A 13,745-nucleotide genomic window follows, 5' to 3' on the forward strand; every position below is an offset into this window, starting at 1 on the left:
TGGGATTGTCTGTCACAATCTGTGAGTGGATACTGGCTAAATAATCAGGTCTCTACTCTCAGTTTTGATGGTACAGTACTAATCATCTTCTCATGGAGGAGGGCTGGTCTCAGGTGCAGTATTTCCTCCGACTCATACAAATGATTAACCATGCCAGAACTTTGATTCTCCATATGGCACACACATGTGGTCGAAATCCTGCAATCAGTGCTACACCCAGATTGAGCACATGCATTTCTTGCTTCTGTTCGGATATCGTCAATACTAAGCACATACAGTGGTACCTTGGGTTAAGAACTTAATTCGTTCTGGAGGTCTGTTCTTAACCTGAAGTACCACTTTAGCTAATCGGACCTCCCTCTACCGCTGCACCGCCATCGCACAATTTCTGTTCTCATCCTGAAGCAAAGTTCTTAACCCGAGGTACTACTTCTGGGTTAGCGGAGTCTATAACCTGAAGCATCTGTAACCTGAGGTACCACGGTATATCCAAGTGTCATAACATCTTCCTAGGACAGTGAGAATATGCTCCTGGCTCCATCCCCAAATTTGCACAGCTCCTCTGCCATAGTGCTGATGTTCACATGTAGATAGAGTTGCCACCCATTCCTGAAAAAACCTGATCATCCCTTTTTTGGGGGGGGGAGAAATGTGCCCCCTGTCCTGTTGGACTTCAAATGGGACACCTTTTTCACGTATTCAAGCTCCTCCTCCAAAATGCATGGTCAGAAGGTGGCTCTGGTTGAGGAAGAGAGCGAGAGCCTGAGTGGGAGTTTATGTGGGCAGAGGTTGGGTCACGGAGAGTGAGGGGGCAGTTCTCACGGTCCTGGTCCATCCAGTGGAGAGTGGGTGGGGGGAGAGCATTTTTGCATGGGCAGAGGCGGGTGTGGGCAAGAGCACATTGCACTTTGGACAGGCCTAGGCCATCCGGTCTGGTGGAGAGTTTGCACGGGTGTTGAGGAGGAAGAACAGCCGGCTAAAGAGCAATATCAGAAGAAAAAGAAATCACTGAGTGCAGCATAGCAGCTAAAATGCCAGGGCACTTGCCCCCCATAACTCACTCTACGTGGGGCTGCCCTTGAGACCGACCCAGAAACTCCAGCAGGTGCAGAATGCCGCGGCGAGACTCCTTATGGGGTCTTCGCTGCGGGATCACATTCACCTGGTGCTATACTAGCTGCTCTGGCTCCCAGTGGAGCATAGGATCAGGTTTAAGGTGCTGGTTTTAACCTTTAAAGCCCTAGGACCCTCATACCTATGGGACCTTCTCTCCTGGTATGTCCCACGGATGACCTTACGGTCTTCAAACAAAAACATCTTGGGGGTCCTGGACCACAGGGAGGTTAGGCTGGCCTCAACCAGAGCCAGGGCTTTTTCGGCTGTGGCCCCGAACTGGTGGAACACTCGGTCACAAGAGACTAGGGCCCTGTGGGACTTGACATCTTTCCGCAGGGCCTGCAAGACAGAGCTGTTCCACCAGGCCTTTGGCCAAGGCACTGTCTGACCCCCTCCTTTGGTAATCCTCATAGAACTCTAGCCCAATGCTTGCCATTAATTTGATTCTGAATTTCTTTTAGAATGAATTGATTTTGGAATGCTGTGTTACTTTTACTGTTGCTAGCCGCTCTGAGGTCGGCTTCAGCTGGGGAGAGCGGGATATAAATAAAATATTATTATTATTATTATTATTATTATTACTCCTCTCATGCAAAGGTGGTGGTGAGTCGGCTCAAATTCTTGCTCTCTGGTTGTATTTATGATATATATTTTGGAAAATGAGGTTTATGTAGGGGCATAATAGTTTCATTTCCAACCTGGCAATGCTTTTAAATACACTCTCAAAGTGCGCTTCCCCCCTTAAACTGCTTTTGGGTTTTTTTGTTTCCCATTGACTAAAGCACTGGAAACCATGTTTGCCATTGCAATGCATTGCTATGAAGTCATTTCTGCCCCAGGTAAGTAAATTTTAACACACACACCCAACTGCCCCCCCCCCAATCCTGTTCTGTATTTTGCCTGACCTGTCCCTTATTTTGCCTGACTAAAGGTGGCAACCCTACATGTAGAGAGAGAACAGAGATGTCTGCAAGCCTAAGCATGCAGATTTCTCTTGAATTGGGAACCACTGTTGGATGATTCTCCCAGCATGTTCATTTGGAGGTCCATATTTAATGCACTAATGACATATTTGAACGAGAGGACAGAAAGATCTTGGAGGCAGGTCCAATTGCACAGCTATCCTGCCTTATGATCCTACGAGACCCCTTCACATGGTTGATGCCTGAAGCGGGAGCATATGTTTGTTTGCTCTATTGGTGCGCAAGTCTTCTGTGGTTCCGTGATATGACATATAAAATGTTTTACACACAAGAGATAGGAAGTGCTGCACATTTTAAACATTAAGCAGATAAAATTTGAGAGACATTGTAACAGTTGGAACACACATTATTACTTTTTTCATAATTAGGGATAATATGAAGCAAAGAGTGTCTTCATATTAAACGCAGGATATTCTTGTTGGCAAGCGGTCTAAGACCAATTAAGCTAAATAAATTAAAGTGACTACCATCTGGCATTAGTCTCAAAGTGTTTTACAATAAGAAAGTAACTACACAATGCTCTGAGAGACTACAAAAGCACTGAAATTCTAATGGGCAATGATTTAATTTGAGCTGGGGAATATGACACAGAAGATCTACGCACCAAATTTCAGGAAACAGAAGCCAGGGATCCAAAGAACAGTGAAACTACTTCTGTGGACCCAAGAGAGCTTTAGATTTGTGGCTTTTTTCCCACCTCAAGCATCAGCATCCTGTGCCACATGGCAAACTACTTTTGAAACGGAGGTAGCGATAGGTGGACTTCCTTCGGCTTAATTCAGAGTTGGGTCAGCAATTACAACCACCTTTGGAAAATCCTCTGCACACATGTCTGCCAACACTTCTAAATTGACTTGTGATGCTGGATGCATTGCATCATATATTGCCTTAACATTTCATCCACATTTTGTCTGAGCACTTGGCAGTCATTGCTACTCAGATAGAGCTATGCAGATCCCTCCAAAGGGGGATTTTTAATAGCTACAGATCACTGTGGTAAAGCCTAGAAAGATGCTCAAAGGCGGGAAGTAGCTACGCAGTCTCTATAGTGAAACATAGTGCGAGTTTATGGGTGCACTCAGATGAGGGAAATATTGCATTAAGCTTTCCTGATTATATTGCTAGCACTTCCTTTCACACTGCATGTAGCTGTCAACCGTCCCTTATTTGGCGGGAAAGTCCCTTATCCCAGCGCCGTGTCCCGCTGCTGTCCCTTATTGATGACGTCCCTTAAATTTCCCGGGTTTCAAAGGAAGCAGCTCCTCTCCCTCCCTCCCTGCCGGCCAGGGAGGAGGAAGGCTCCCACCCAATAAGGAGTCTAAGAACAACTGGGGGGGGGGGTGGCGCTTGCATGCCTTGTGCCGATCAAATCAGCCGCATTGCCTGGGGACTCGCCTTTGCTCAGCGCTTCCCAGTGGAGAGGTGACGGTGGTTTTCCTTGCTGCATCCCCTTTTCCGGGTTGCTGCGCAGTGGGAACCACTGCTTGAGGCTTTGTTTGGCTGCTGGCTGGGCTTTCTGCCTTTGGCTCGGAGGGGCTCAGAAGTCAAACATGCCTGTGCTCTGAAAATCCCTTATTTTGGCTGCTGATCCCTTATTTCCGAGGCTGCTGGTCCCTTATTTTCAAATCTGTAAGTTGACAGCTATGCATTGCAGTATCTGTTGCGTTCTGGAATTTTAGCTTTTTGACTGCTACACCAGCATATCGCACCAAATTTCATTCACACAAATGTTGTTTGACAATGTAACTGCTCCCTCCCCATTTCCACACAGATGTGCTTCTGTTCCCCCCTGATTCCTGCATGAAAACAGGAGAAAAGAACTGTATGTCAGTATATGACCACAAACTTTGCCACTTTACCCTTGCAAATTTATGGGTTAAAAAAAAAGGTAAAGGACCCCTGACAGTTAAGTCCAGTCACAAGCGACTCAGGGGTCACGGCGCTCATCTCGCTTTACTGGCCAAGGGAGCCAACGTTTGTCCGCAGACAGTTTTTCCGCGTCATGTGGCCAGCATGACTAAGCCACTTCTGCTGAAACCAGAGCAGTGCACGAAAACGCCGTTTACCTTCCCGCCGGAGTGGAACCTATTTATCTACTTGCACTTTTATGTGCCTTCGAACTGCTAGGTTGGCAGGAGCAGGGACCGAGCAACGGGATCTCACCCCGTCGCAGGGATTCGAACCGCCGACCTTCTGATCGGCAAGCCCAAGAGGCTCAGTGGTTGCAAGTGGTTGACAGCTAAGTGTAAAATGTGCTTGGCGCCTGCCTAATTTTGAACAGTGCAATGCAACCTAGCACTCATTTCCAAATTATTTGGAAACAGGTTTTTTTCTGGAAGCAAACAACATGGAAATGAGTAGTAAACTTGTACTATATTGCAGCAGAGTTCCAGAAGTGGCTTTTATGTTGTGTGAAAGCTTAAATTATGGTTTCCATACGTCAGGAATTCCCTGGACATAGCCAGGATTTGCGTCCATATTTTCACTATTTGAAATATGGCAACCCTAGCTTAAATATAATGCAACCTCAGGCATACTAGAGCAGGGGTCTGCAAACTTTTTCAGCAGGGGGCCGGTCCACTGTCTCTCAGACCTTGTGGGGGGCCAGACTATATTTTGAAGGGAAAAAACTGAACGAATTCCTATTCCTCACAAATAACCCAGAGATGCATTTTAAATCAAAGGACACATTCTATTCATGTAAAAACACGCTGATTCCCGGACTGTCTATGGGCCGGATTTAGAAGCCAATTGGGCCGGATCCAACCCCCGGGCCTTAGTTTGCCTACCCCTGTACTAGAGTATTGCAGAATAATTGGGAACTTTATGGTTGTTGTTTTATTTTCAATTCATAACTAGCTTTGTTTTGAATTAGATATGAGGTTATTTGACAGTAACTGGTCTCCTCTGAATTGTGAAGTGAATCATCAATTATATCTTTCGATAAAGTAAGATATGCAGAGACATATATGGTCATAAAAGTTCATAAGTAATAGCTCCTGTGAGATTTCTTACAAGTGGTTTCAGCGCTGAGGTCAGAGCAGACACACACACACACACACACACAACTGTTTTTGAGGATTTGGCCTTGGAGCCCATGTAATTTTTGTTGAGAAGCAATTCATAAATGCCACATTTCCATGAACAAAATGTTTCCAAACTGGCTTACTGTTGAAGATGGAGATTTTCAAATTATCGTGAATAATTCACTGGGAATGTGGTAGAGTTCTTTAAAATAACGACAAAAAACTTGCACAGTCTTTTCTATCATAAATGCTGTAAATATAATATTAAATGTGCATACTTCTTTCTGCCCCTGTTTTTAATATTTGTGCAGTACAATGATAATGTTACAAAACACTGACATGTAATTTGTAGATTTCTCTAATCTTAGTAGAGAACATTATTACAGAGAGCTCCCCCCCACCCCCAGGAACTGAAGTTTCTTATTCAGCATATTTAATCCCTACAAGCCACATATCCCCTTATGGGAAGAAACACTGGTCTCTTCCCCCACATTTCACTTACATGGCAGATAGTGACAAATTCTAGAAGACTAGACATGTTAGCTTGTTTTTAGCAAAAGCATCATGGTGAACTGCAGCGCCGTTAACCAACAAATTTATCATAGCATAAGCGTCTAACAAAATAGACCTTAGTTCTTCGCTAGAGCTTTTTGTCAAAATAAATTATTCTAGCAGGATCACTCTCATGTTTTGGTAGGTGAGGAAATAGCTGCAAGGGACAGAGGTTAGATATGTGTCGTCTTGTCATTGAGCCATGCTTTCATCAGGCAGGCTGTAAAAAAGAGGTCATACATAATCGGGACTTAACTATCTATTACTATCCTGCTGTGACAGCTCTCTGGAATTATTTTGACAGTTGATTTAAGAGGCTGCACAGGGTTATCTTATTACCTTGTTTACATTAACAGGGTACTTCACATTTAAGGGGCATTATAAGCTGATCTTGCTGTCATCTATTACTACAGTGTTGAGGAATACACACAAGTGGTAGCTATATAATCTGGCCCACAGCCTGCTTTAAAACTAGGGTGGTGAACCATTTTTCGTCGGATGATCTTTTTTAGGGCCATATGGCAATGGTGGGTGTGGCCAATGTATGCATGCAGACACACTCCACACACATAAGTAGATTCAGCCCACACATGTGGTTACTACACATAGGGACCACGCCTGCACACTCAGGACAAATAGAGCACACACAGAGACACACATACAACACACACAGTCACTGATTTTGCAGGTACGCAGACCTCTCTTTTCTCCTGCATGTGTACGCATGCACACGCATGCATGCACGCACACACAGAGTTGTATATCCATGCATACACCATACTCTCCGTTATTTCTCCCATGAAAATAAGGACGTCCTGTTCAACAACAAAAACCATCTTATTATTTATTCCCTGCACATCTGACTGCCACTCCTGGCGGCTTCCAACATATATAAAAAACATAATAGTCAGTCAGTCAGTCAGTCAGGTTTATTGCTTATAGCCAAAGGCTGCTGCAATGTATACAGTGTCATTCAATAAAATATATACTAGTTTGATACAAAAACTTAAAACATTTACATTGTCAAAACATGACCTAATCTGCACAAAGCTATAAAAACTCCTTAATATACAAATTGACACATTAGACAATAAAATTCATAAGCTAAAATCACCACGGGGCCACGAATATATTAAAAGTAATATTAAATAATACAATAGACAATTATGTACAAAGTTTAGTGAGAAAGATACAGCTTGGTGTTGATGGGGTCAAAAAAATTCATCTCCTTTACAGTTGATAGCTATCTCAGCTATATAATGTTTTCTACTGTATTTGCGTGTATATTCCTCCAGTAAAGTCCTGTGGGGAACTGAGTTCAAACTGGGAAAGACTTGACCAACTACTCAAAAATATAGACTCTTTGTCGCCCAACCCTCGCTTTGTCTTGGGGGCAACTTCAATGCCCGGATTGGCCTTGTCTCCCCACAAAATACAACATTATCTGGACTAAACTTGGAGGACGAACCCGAAATCTGCCAGAGGGCACCATCTCTTACCTCACTGGAAAATACCTCTGTGAACTTATATAAAAAAACTTAATAAAACATTAAACATTTAAAAAACCTCCCTATACAGGGCTGCCTTCAGATGTCTTCTAATGGTTACATATCTCCTTGGCTTGGAGGTTGCATAACTCCATACCGTCCAATGTTTCTCCGTTGAAAATAGGGACGTCCTAAGGAAAAGCAGGGCATTCCGGGATCAAATCAGAAACCAGGACAGCTTCTGTAAATCTGGAACTGTCCGTGGAAAGTAGGGACACTTGGAGGGTCTGCGTACACTCTCTTGCCCAAGGCAGGCTGAGGGTTCTTACAAAATCATCCCCAATCCAGTGCTGGAGTGCAGGGAAATGCTGCCTTTTTGTTTTCACCGAACTATCTATGAAGAATAAAAGGCAGCTAGCTCAGGAACCCCTCCCACAGAAAGAAAAGGGGGGTGCTGCCTAACAGCGCAAACAGTACCCATGTATGCCAGATAAGGGTGGCAGCCGTCCCACCACAGAGCTCTCCCAGCTGAATTGGCCACCTACTATTGGTTGTATCCCTGCCGTAAAGCACAAGCAGAGCGCTTTATCATCCAATCTCAGTGCAGAGCACCCCAGTTCTGAAACTGGAAAATAAAACTGGGAGGGGGCTGGGGGGTTCCCTCCTATGTCTGGCCAGACTGAATCAAGGCTATGGGTTAGCCCCCTGTGCTTTAAAATAATGAAGGGAACCGCAGGTAATTTCAGTGAGAACTAGTATGATATAATTCTTTCTGAGTTCCAGCTTGTAATCATGACATCCATATGTCTTTGGTACACTCTCACATGTAATTATTTTACGGCCAATTCACAGAATTGTTGGACTGTACGAGTATATGTGTGTGTTTGGTGCAGTGTTCACTATATATTGCATATTTCTGCATTACAAATTGTTTTGGGTGTTTTAGTATTAAAAACAGATGACAGCACATATTTCAAGCATTCAGGCACATATGTTCAGAAGAGTAGGGTTACATCCAAAAGGGTGCATGTTCCAGGTCTCTGTATGCACCAATTCTCCCCCCCCCCCCACGGGTATTTCTTCCTTTAGCATCTTCTCTGACACACCCTTCTCTCCCTGTCCCTGCCAAATTGGTATTTTCAACTCACCAAATGTAAAACCATCACAGGGAGTTACTAAAGAGGAACAGCTGGTAAAATCTGAATGTTTATTGCTCGCACGCACACAAATCACATCACTGGATTATGGCCACATAGTATATATGCGTGTGAATACTAACTCTCACTCCAAGCTTCCTTTAACACTTCGAACTGCTCTTCCAAAGTAACAGCAGCAAGAATAATGGAAAAATATGTGCACTCAGCCAAATGTGTGCATGCATAATAAGTCAGCATCCTTCAGCATGTGTGTAACCATTAATTTTGTTCCTCTCAGCGTGGCTTGTAAATGTCTCTGAATTCTTCCTTGCAGATCTGGTGATGTGGTGCTGCCTGTGTTAGACGAACGAATGTAGAACGCGACTTAGTGGAGGCTTACAAAGACGTCGGAAGAATTAGGTAAATAAAATGGCAAGATCCACCTTTCTTTCTTTCTTTCTTTCTTTCTTTCTTTCTTTCTTTCTTTCTTTCTTTCTTTCCTTCCTTCCTTCTCCCCCCAGTTACATCTGCACACACATGGGCTTTCAGGATAAGACTCATTGGGAACCCTTCATTCCTCCTCCGCAGCTTGCCCTTGGCTGTGTGTACTGCAGCAGCTGGTCATTACTTTCAACAGGAAGCCTGCACGTGCCTCCCATAGACACATCCAGCTGTCCCTCTCCTCCCCAGGGACCTCGCCTGCAAGTTTCTTAGGATTGCCTAGCCAAGGGCTAGCTGAGGGGAAGGAGGCAGGAAACGAAAGATCGGGCTCCAATGAGCCCTGTCCTGATCCTTCTGCTGCACGTGCAGCTGTGGTTACTGGGAGGAAGGGAGCACCTTGGTGTCCACAGTTTTTGTGGTTTAATTTGAGAACATTCATGTCACTTCCTTGGAAGAGTATAAACAAGAGGGTGAAATATGGGGTTGGTTTCAAACATTTTGGCATTTTGCAATATGCTGCTCTTACCGTTCTTGTTTGTTGTGCGATGGGAAATTGGTTTATCTTCTGTCACTCTCTAGAGGGGTCTCCAAACCAAATGGCTGGGTGAAATTGATAATAAAATAAACCAGGGGTCTGCAATCTAAGGTCCATGGGCCACAAGTGGCCCACGGGGGTCATTTAACTGGCCCACGAGCTGCCCCAAACCGAGCCACCCACTCGGTGAGTCCCCGCGAACTGTGCTAAACTGGCATGGCACAGGGACTCACTTCTGTGGTGCCGAAAATTGCATCTGTGCATGTGCAGATGCTGGAAATTGTATCTGCGCAGACACAGACAATGGAAATCACAGGTGCGATCTGGCCCACGGAGGGATCTCCGCTGCAGTGAATTGGCCCAGGCAACGTAAACCTTGCCGACCCCTGAAATAAACATTTAAGTTTTAGTCTTTGCAGTCCCTAAAGTAAGTTATTTTAGCAGCACGACCCAATGGCTGCTGTACCAGCTGTTGCAGCAACATGTGTTAACCACCATCATATTCTATCGTTGCCATCTTTTCTGTGAGCTAGCTGTTCAGAGATGTATGGAAGCAGGCTTCTGCATGTATAGTCTTAGCTAGATGGGGAACTGTGTGTCCATACAATTGCTGGGCACCCAGTCCTTCATCCCACTTCAGCAGCTGGTGCTGTGTTTGCCCATCCCACTTGCATATTCAGCGTTAGTTAGAAACAATTCCCATTGAAAGCAATGGGCCTTACTTCCAGGTAAATGGTGTTAGGATTACAGGCTTAGTAACTGAAGAAAGCGATGCAGGGAGCTGACAAATAGACACCTTCTATTTCTGTTAATCACTGATTGGGACTTCTATAGGCATAGCTGGATCAAAGTTCTCATTTTCACCAAACGGGCCCTTTGTTTTGTTAATGCACTCTATGCTCGCCATCTTTTATTTGCGCCCTTCCCTTTGTAGAGAATGTGGACATGTCAATATGGGTTAAATTCCCACAGTTCATCGCTTGGTCAGTATGGGGCATAGAGTTGTCACGGTGTTCCTGCCCACGTTCTGTGGGAGGAGCTCATACTTGGTATGAACTAGATGCCCTTGCACTTCATATGGATGAAGAATCCAGGATGAAGAATTCCTGGATTCATGTTTTGCAGTTGCCGTGATATAGGGGGGCAAAGGGATGTCTCCCTGGTCTTGATATGATTGCTAGTGCATTGCTGTCCTAATACTGCCCTGTCTGTCTAAGTACCATATCATGGGTTCCCTGGTGGCCTCCCATCTGAGCACCTCAGCAGACCCTCCAAGTGTCCCTATTTTCCAGGGACAGCCCCAGATTTGCAGAAGCCATTGTGACACCTCCCCTCTGCTGGCTCACTGGTCTCCAGAGTGCTAAAAGGCCTGGTGAGCTCCTATGGTTGGATCATTTCATGTTTGTTACAGAAAGAAGATAGACATGTAAGTAGGATTTCTCTCAGCATCTGCATTCTGTGATGATAGTGAATTTCTCTTGAGCTTAGATGCTTGAATGCCAAAACCAGTTTAGGGACATGGATCGGGAGAGTACTAACTGTGGGCCCTATTTTCTCTTTCTTTTCTAGGCTTTCTAAGCAACAGAGACTTTGCTTTGCAGCCCCATTGCCCCAACACAGATGCCTTTGCATCTGATCCCATCCATTCTCCAAAGCAATTTTAAGCCTGCAGTTGTACACATAATCATATCTATATAATTCCCATTTAAATTCATAAGAATTATGCACGAGTTGCTCTGTATAATATTGCAGTTTTGGCATTGGGTAGCAGGCATAGAAAAGGTTCTTAACCATTTGAAGCTTGCCTAGTTTTGCAGTTCTTACCTTTTCCTTCTGAAGTTCAGCCTCATACAGTGATACCTCGCAAGACGAATGCCTCGCAAGACAAAAAACTCGCTAGACGAAAGGGGTTTTTGTTTTTTGAGCTGCTTCACAAGACGATTTTCCCTATGGGCTTGCTTCGCAAGACGGAAACGTCTTGCAAGTTTGTTTCCTTTTTCTTAACACCGTTAATACAGTTGCAACTTGACTTCGAGGAGCAACTCATAGAACGCGGTGTGGTAGCCTTTTTTGAGGTTTTTAAAGACTTTGGTGATTTTTGAAGCTTTTCCAAAATTTTCCCGACACCGTGCTTCGCAAGACGAAAAAAATCGCAAGACGACAAAACTCGCGGAACGAATTAATTTCGTCTTGCGAGGCACCACTGTATATGTTTACTCAAAAGTAAGCTCTACTATGTTCAGTAGGGTTTAATCCCTAGGTTCCTGTGTTTAATCCTAACCCCATGTTTAGGATGCAGCCTTAAATGCCCTGATTAAAGAAAAGTTTATTGTACATTTTTTCCCCGCCTCACACATTTCTAGGGAACAATTTGTCATACGGTTTTTTTCCCCTTCTGATTTCAGTATAGATTTGTTATTTTAACTGAGGTTTAATGTTGTAATTAAATTACCAGAGTTTAAAACAAATGTATTCAGAAATGTCTTTGGACAGGTTTGTTTAAGGAAACATTTTCTTGGTCTGAAAAGTACGATGAAGTATTAGTTGTCAAGTTAAATATGAAGTATTATGTATTAATCAACTCAGAATATATGTAACCTCATTCCCATTACAGTATGCATGCCATACTTCATAACTGATTGATCCTGGTCTTCTTTCTTATCCAGTTTATTTCCATTTTTTAAACAATCTTAGTGGCTCTGTTATCTTCTTAATTGGTTTAGAGTTGGATTTTAAATGATTTCAGCTTTCTGTGATAACTTTGATAGCTTTTTTCATAATATTTAGAGCAGAAAACTGTGTCGCACAGATGTTTACGATTAGCCTTTTGTATTGGAGGTGAAATGCTTTATCTAAGATAAAATAAGAACTTAGGAATAGCCTGTTGCGTCAGGTCAATGGCTCTTCTAGTCTAGGGCTGACATGTTTCAAAATGTGAAAATCTGGAAAGTGGTTGAATTTGTTTGTTGCTTGGCCTAAGTTGTTGAGCAAAATCTAGACTTCCGACATGGTTTGCTATACGTCTGGAATTTTCCAGACATTCCAGCGATTTCCGCCCGGACACTGCTTCCAACTGCTGCTATATCTGGGAAATTCTGGGCGTTTGGCAATCCTATAGCCCAGCATCCTGTTCTCACAGTGCTAACAAGATGTCTGTGGGACCAGAGCTCTGAGTGCTCCGTCATCCTGAGGTTTCCAGCTACTGGTACAGTGATACCTCAGCTTAAGTACTTAATTCGTTCTGGAGGTTCGTACTTAACCTGAAACTGTTCTTAACCTGAAGCACCACTTTAGCTAATGGGGCCTCCTGCTGCCGCTGCTGCTGCCGCTGCCGCTGCCGCCGCGCCACCGGAGCACAAGTTCTGTTCTCATCCTGAAGCAAAGTTCTTAACCTGAAGCACTATTTCTGGGTTAGCCTGTAACCTGAAGCATATGTAACCTGAAGCCTATGTAACCCGAGGTACCACTGTATTCAGAAACATTACTGCCTCCAAATCATATGGATCTTGCATCTTGCAAGAACTTGTTGTTGTTTAGTCGTTTAGTCGTGTCCTACTCTTTGTGACCCCATGGACCAGAGCACGCCAGGCATTCCTGTCTTCCACTGCCTCCCGCAGCTTGGTCAAACTCATGTTGGTAGCTTCGAGAACACTGTCCAACCATCTCGTCCTCTGTCGTCCCCTTCTCCTTGTGCCCTCCATCTTTCCCAACATCAGGGTCTTTTCCAGGGAGTCTTCTCTTCTCATGAGGTGGCCAAAGTATGGGCCTCTCTCTCAAGAGTCCCATGGACTGCAAGAACTTAGCCAGATTTATTTATTTATTTATTTATTTATTTATTTATTAGTTTAGTAGTAAGGTGTTAAACTAGGACCTTAGAGACTGAGTTCAAATCCCCAGTAAGTCATGAAGCTCACTGGATGACCTTGGACCATTCGTTGTCCCTCAATCTAACCTACACATGGTGGTTGTGAGAATGAAATAGGGAGGTGGAGAACCTCATATGCAGCCTCAAGCTCATTTTAGGAAAGCAGGGGTATAAGTGTATTAATACAGTTAAACTGTGCTTGGGAGATTTAGAAAGCAATGGAAGAAATAGGAAACTTCTTTCTCATAAGATCTCCAGGCCAACAACATTTTAAAGGTGCACCAATTAAGCTTGCAGCTAATGATGTGCTTGTGTGTCCCTTATTGAGACAACTTTAGCAGAGATCAGGTTTTTGTTCCCTTCCAAGACTAGAGGCTCTTGGGGAATTGCACTAAAAGGTAGCAATTGTGGGTCCAACATGTTTCAAAATCTGTGTGAAATCCTATGAATTCATAAAACCTGCATTGGGCCTGCACACCCTTAAGGTAGTGGCTATGTCCCCTTGAAATTTGAGAGTACATTTGGCTATTTTTTGTGGAGTTGCAGCATTAAAGAGACTGTGCTGACTTCTGGGTTGGCGCCTCTGGCAATGGCGGATTTCCTC

At 44.0% G+C, this 13,745-nt stretch overlaps 1 protein-coding gene across 4 annotated transcripts in view; it reads left to right on the forward strand.

The window, feature by feature from the left end:
* SNCAIP (synuclein alpha interacting protein) overlaps positions 1 to 13,745 on the forward strand; it is a 124,514-nt gene that overhangs the window by 17,653 nt on the left and 93,116 nt on the right. For all 4 annotated transcript variants that reach the window (XM_080972440.1, XM_080972437.1, XM_080972438.1 and 1 more), the window contains exon 2: positions 8,635 to 8,720. The gene's annotated coding sequence lies outside the window, so the exon portion shown is untranslated. The remainder of the gene's footprint in view (positions 1 to 8,634; positions 8,721 to 13,745) is intronic.

The sequence above is a fragment of the Podarcis pityusensis genome (genome assembly GCF_964106645.2).
Source record: "Podarcis pityusensis genome assembly, chromosome: 11".
Lineage (NCBI taxonomy): Eukaryota > Metazoa > Chordata > Lepidosauria > Squamata > Lacertidae > Podarcis > Podarcis pityusensis.